The 6684-nt window shown below is 41.8% G+C and overlaps 1 protein-coding gene across 1 annotated transcript in view; it reads right to left on the bottom strand.

Moving 5' to 3' along the window:
* Window positions 1-6684, bottom strand: part of LOC107123499 (partitioning defective 3 homolog) — a gene marked incomplete at its 3' end in the record, with an annotated part of 471021 nt that overhangs the window by 38627 nt on the left and 425710 nt on the right. The gene's annotated exons all lie outside the window — the stretch shown is intronic.

Here is a 6684-nt window from a genome sequence, read left to right as displayed (position 1 = left end):
GCTGTTCAAATGCATTTCTGTGGTCATGTGGCTGGCATGAGTAAATGCCAAGGCACACAGAACACTGTTAGCTTCCAACCAAAGCGGTACCTATTTATCTATTTAAAGTTTCTTTCTTTCAAACTGCTAGGTTGGCAGGAGCTGGGGCCAGAGACAGGAGCTCACTCCGTCATGCAGCTCTCGGGTCTCAAACTGCCAAACTACCGACCTTCTGGTCTGCAGCTCAGCGTCTTAACCTCTGAGCCACCGTGGCCCCCAGTGTTATAGTTTATTATAATTTAGACGCAGAATGGGAATATTGATATATGTGCCTGAATGTTTTCTATTGGTATAATTATGCTAATGAAATGTGATACAAGTGGTGGTGCAAATGTTCATAAGCAATCACTTATAGTGTATATATACTTAAGCAAAACTGCATAAACCTACAACATCTTTATTATTTTTGCTATGCCTCAAGCCTAACATGCCTTCTATTAAAATTACACTGGGAAAAGCAGCACACCTATTATTTCAGTATGGTTGCAGATTTTCAAAGAAGTGTGCAAACTTTATCAAAGAAATCTATTTCCCCACTTTGGAACTTTGCTACCTTTGACCATGTCTGCACTGGTAAGACAAAATGCATTTTAAAGCAAGATTTTGCAGGACTATTATCAACAAAAAAGTTCTGAAATATTCATGTGTCATGGTCAGATGCATTAAAGCAACTAAATACATTTTAAGTTTCGAAAAAACAGGAATGTATCAGTCAGAACTTTGAACAATGCCATTCATTTTAAAAGTATGGCTGCCTGATCCCCAACACTGGAAGCTTGGAGGAATAAGGTTTGGGAACAATTTATTATGGACAAAATCAGCACCACACTGGTTACAGGGCAGTCAGGGTCACACAAAACACATTCCAACTTTGTACAGACATAGTTCCCCTTCCTACAATACATGTCAGACAACGATCTCTTACCACATAACTCATGCTACACCTCTTGGCTTCACTTTTAACACAGCACACTTCTTGAGACCGTAGTTGTTACAGAGCGCAGATTGGTTCAATATTCTCTTGTATGGACTGAAAGGCTGAGCGACCCTTAGGAAACGAGGTTCAATAGGTTCAATTTGTTCTTAGTCTTGTTTGTTATTGGTAAACAGGAATGTTTTTAATACATCGGAAGTTGATTCACAGTTTATACTCAGCATGATTTCTCCTGTTATTATGCACTGTTGTGTAATGTTCATTCTGTTTGTTAATCTATAATAATTTTTTTTTAAGTATGGCTGCCTGAAAAAACTAAAAGCAGCAATAATGGCTTTCATGCTGTATCATGTTAAGGAATGGATATGAACCAACTCAAAAACTAAAGTTGGTGACAAATTTTGGCCAGATTGTGGTTCGTAAACTGAAGTTCAAGGCAGGTCAACTGGCACAAACTTTCCACAAACTTTCAAGCAGTTCCTGTAGGTTTATGTCAGTTCCAGAACGGATACAGACTGTCTGCACTCAAACAAAATGTTTACCAAACTTCAAAGCAACATGGGGAGAGGCAGAATTCTCCAGCCTTGGAGACTCTCTTGTCAGTTTCAAACTAGTCATGTCAGTTTCAAGAGGGTTTTCCCCCTTACTTTGAAAATCTTCCTTTGTGTTCATTTCCCATTTTCTTACATACAGCTTGTAAAATCCCACCCTCCCCCTTGTTTGGATTTGTGACTCTGTGCTTTGAGATCAGTTCTTTTCAGCTTGCAGTGCCAGTGGCACTGAATTCTGCTGGGTACTCTGTGATTGCCCTGGTACTGCTGGGCAATCTGTACATTGTACTGGTTCTGTTAGGCTTGCAAAAAAGCCCCATCCCCTGCTTGAACTGTGATAGAGCTAGCATTGCCACGTTGACGGGAGTTCTGCTGGACACTAGAACATTGCACACATTCTGCTGGGCTTGTAAAAATGCCCCCCACCTTCAGTTTCTACTGCAGAGACTCTCTGGGACTTTGATTCTGTTCTGTTGGGCTTCTATTGCTCCTGCTTTTTTTGCTCTCCCCCTCCTCCATTGGAATCAATGGAAGATGGGGGCAACTCGATGGGGGGGTGTAACTTAGACCCCATAAATCCAATTCTCACCAAACATGGAGGGCAGGTTGTGGAGAGTCATCTGGAGATTCCCTGCGAGTTTGGTGTCTGTAGCATACTAGGGGGGCATTCTATATGAACCTCATGAACTGAACCAGTTTGTTTAGCTCTTTAAAGTTTGTGATGGCTTGTGGCTCCCAAACTGGTCATGCCATGAACCAAAAATAAGCCACATTGTCCTGGTTTGTGCCCATCCAAAATCATCTCATGCAAATCTTGTTCTATTTACTTATAAACCTTGCCTAATGTGAGAGACTGTGTTTCCTGTTTGTAATTTCATTAGGAACTGATTACAGAATCAAAGCCCAAGTTAGTATTTCAGCTTGCAGTGCCAGTGGCACTGAATTCTGCTGGGTACTCTGTGATTGCCCTGGTACTGCTGGGCAATCTGTACATTGTACTGGTTCTGTTAGGCTTGCAAAAAAGCCCCATCCCCTGCTTGAACTGTGATAGAGCTAGCATTGCCACGTTGATGGGAGTTCTGCTGGACACTAGAACATTGCACACATTCTGCTGGGCTTTTAAAAATGCCCCCCACCTTCAGTTTCTACTGCAGAGATTCTCTGGGACTTCGATTCTGTTCTGTTGGGCTTCTATTGCTCCTGCTTTTTTTGCTCTCCCCCTCCTCCATTGGAAACAATGGAAGATGGGGGCAACTCAATGAGGGACCCCATAAATCCAATTCTTACCGAACTTGGAGGGCAGGTTGTGGAGAGTCGTCTGGAGATTCCCTGCAAGTTTGGTGTCTGTAGCATACTGGGGGGCATTCTATATGAACCTCATGAACTGAACCAGTTTGTTTAGCTCTTTAAAGTTTGTGATGGCTTGTGGTTCACAAACTGGTCACGCCATGGACATGAACCAAAAATAAACCACATTGTCCTGGTTTGTGCCCATCCATAATCATCTCATGCAAATCTTGTTCTATTTACTTATAAACCTGGGCCAATGTGAGAGACTGTAAGTGTTTCCTGTTTGTAATTTCATTAGGAACTGATTACAGAATCAAAACCCAAGTTAGTAGTAACAGAAAAGTGCATGGACAAAAAAAATCAAAAGGCAAAAAGGAAATGGTGCTGAAAATTATGAACAACACCAAAAGTCAATCCCCTTTATTTCTATCAAGCAGGCAGTATCAAGCAAGGCATGGGGCAAGGAAGCCAAGTAACCACTTGCTCAGGCAAAAAGTTATCGGCTGCTCTGGAAATAATTATATCCAGCAGGTACAAAGTTATTGTTTGTGCTGATGCTGGAGTAATGAAAAATGGGTATGCAGTTATACCAGCTGGGTCAAGACCATATTTAAGATGGAGGAATAGCACCCACAACTATCTGCCAGCAGTCAGGTCCCTGGACCAAGCCCTAGCATGCCTGACAAAAAGAAATTAGTTATATTTATTTTTCAAGATGTCTAGTAAAGCAGGAAGACACTTGATGGCATCAATTGCTGTAATTCTGGTATTTTCAAGCTGCAGGCCTACTTAGAATTGGGTTCAAATCCCCTACTCAGCCATGAAGCTCACTGGGAGACTTTGGGCAGGTAGATGGAGTGTTTTGAGAACAAAATGGTAGGGGGAGACTATTTATACAACATTGAGCTCCTTAGAGGGAGTGTGGGATAAAAATATAGAAAAAAAGTAGGAAGAAACATTAGTTATGGCTCAAAGCTTTGATCTAGGATTTATACCTGCACTTCTACAAGCCAATGCTGATAATGCATTAAAAATTATGCCAAATTTCTTTTTAAGATTCCAATTCAAGTGCTGAACCCAAACATTTTGTTTGAAACTACTGAAGTAACCGCAATAGATCTACTTTTAAAAAGCTTTCTCTTGGATCATTCCTATATATGCTCTTTTAAACTTTTCCTGGTTAGGACCTCGAATTCATTTTGTATACCGTTCCTAAGGCTGAAAGAAATCACGGTTTGTGCCGCTTTTTCCCCTGCGTGTGGCAGGGGCCTTAGTTAAGTAAATTAATACACTATGTCTTTCAAAGCATGAAGGAAACCTTTTACAGAATGTGGGTAGAAGCCACCCACTAGTTTACACTTCACAGTAAATGTTTATCCACTATGATCACTAGCTACCCTTTCACAAAATTCAAAACCACATCATATCAGGTACAACCAGGGGGCCAATCTTAGCCAATGCCTATTGGTTGCTGAGCATTCTAGAATATTGGGACTTCCTATTCCAGACCCAATCATTCTCATTACTGTGTACTTACTGAACACAGTTAGCGTTTAATTGCTGTGTGTGAGGCCCACCTGGGGCTGACCTCAGCAGTGCGATAATTACGTCTCTTCAGATGAACATGATGTTTGCCCATGCGGCTCTAGAAAGGCATTTCAAAACAATATTTGTGAATGCCAGATGCTGCATTTGAACCAAGCTCTCCTACATTAATTTAACTTGTGGGTGTTAGTTAATGAGAGTAATTGCAGCTTTGACACACAGATTATTTTTTGTAATACACATTGTTATTACATGACAGGATTAATAAGATTTCAACTTGTTTAAAGGGCTTGTGTAGTTAGGTTTGTGACGAGGCGCGTTGTGTAGTCAGCAAGATGTGCTGTGCATTATAAGATTCGGAATACAGCTTCCTTTAAAATGGAAAGCAACGAGCTCTCATTACACCAAGATAAAATTAACATGCTAATTAATAAACACTGAGCTGTCTGGGATAAGAGATTAAATGAAATATTAACAACCTGTTCAGATGCAATTTTTCAAACTGAAAATCCATTATCCTTAATAAAAAGAAATTAAGGAAGGAAATGACCTGATGCCCAAACTGTGGGCATGGCTGTGCAATGATGAAATTTGTGGAAATGCTTAATTGAAGAGAGGGAACAATACCAAGACATTTTGTCATTCATTAAATCAGCAAATCCTCTGATTAAGGGGACTGGCAGCACCTCCACCCAACTTAGAAAATAAAATTTCTGCCTAATTTAGTACTGAGTGACTACTGAAAAAATTGCTGATTTCCCTCCCACACACACACCTCTCAGATCCCCATGCTGTTCCAAAGGTTCCCTGCCCTCCAACAGCATTCTGGGGAGATCAGTGGGCTGAAGTGGGAGGGGGAGGCAGGAAAGCACCCATCTGCTGACAGACATGCCCTCTTGTCAGAAGAAAATATAGTCAGGAACCAACCAACAGAGTTGTGTCCTATTACTCCAGTCTACTCAATACGGAGCCTTCCCTCCATGTAAAGAACCCTTTAATCTATCAGAGGAGGATTCCTTGAACTGGAGCAGGGCTCTATAGTTAGCTGAGTAAGATACGACCCACAACCTTTACTATAATGTATTTACTTCTGAATAGAGCTGCTCAGGATAGCTTCCAATATACTCCCCCCCCCAAATTAGGGGGCTATCTAGTCAGAATTTAGTCAGAATGCATGTCCAGAATTCAGACAGTAGTTTCCTGGGGAACCTTGGATTTACTTATGTGGTGGAATAGGCCTGCTCCGGACTGCAGGCCCTATTCTGCTCTGCCCTCCAAAGTTTTCCCAACACATGAAAGGGCTTTTCTTTCTCTCTTGGATAGCCCGCCACCACCACCTGAACTTTGTAGAAATTGCCCACTGGGAGGGTTAGCTCCCAGATTCCCTTCCAAGTTCTGAGGCCTTGCCTCTGTGTCTCCTTCTGTCCAGTGCCTGGTCCCCCCCCCCCCAAAGACAGTTTACTGCCTTGTGTGCCCCTGGAGGAATAGCCACTTGCGAACTGCCAGCCTCACCTGGCACTTCCTTTTAAAATAGCATTTCCAAGACAGTGGAGATTTATGTGGTACAGAAAGCTATAAAGTATATAACTTTCATCCAAAGTTATAAAGTATTTATTAAAAAGAAAATGTTCAAAAGCATACTTAAGCAACATCAGACTGAACAAGGGATTCAAAAGAAATGGGTAAAATGAAAATCCTCTGTCCCATTCTCTATGCATGCCCTATCAGTTTTTAAAATATAGGACAGGGTCCTTTAGCTTAGGAAGTTACAGATCTCTACAGAGTTACCTTTACCTTGAAGCTTTCTGTAGTTCTTCAGGCCACCATATGATCAATGGCCATCCCCACCAGACCTCAGCTAAGATTTCTGTCTGCTCGGATGGTCTCAGCACAAAAGTGAGCTCCTCCTTGCTGCAAGGAGTTTTTATCAGATCTGTTTCTCCACCCACTGACCCAGTCAGGCCAGGTCAAAGAAGCTTTTCCTGAAGCTTCCAGAACTTTCCTTCCTGAAGTCTCTCTTGAATCTAGTTCCTCCAAATCTCTGTTCCCTGCTTGGTGAGGGGAGAGAATTTGACCCACCCATTATCTCTCCTGCTAGATCTATTACCATTTGTATGAAGGTAAACTGGAAAGCAACTGGACTCCTTTCCCCTCATCCTGCCTGTTCTCTGCCCAGAGAGGGGGGAGGACTTTTAAAACTTGAAGTGAAGGTTTTGCTTATTTCAAACTTCCAACGGCAAAATGCATTTCTTGACAACTTAATTAAAAGACCTCCAGAGGAAGACAAGAACTCATGAAAGGCACTTTGCCCAGCACAGCCAATCT

The sequence above is a fragment of the Gekko japonicus genome, unplaced genomic scaffold (assembly GCF_001447785.1).
Source record: "Gekko japonicus isolate JY-2015 unplaced genomic scaffold, Gekko_japonicus_V1.1 scaffold230, whole genome shotgun sequence".
In the NCBI taxonomy this organism is placed as follows: Eukaryota; Metazoa; Chordata; class Lepidosauria; order Squamata; family Gekkonidae; genus Gekko; species Gekko japonicus.
The sequence above is the reverse complement of the archived record's forward strand: the minus strand, read 5'-3'. Positions and strand labels throughout refer to the sequence as shown.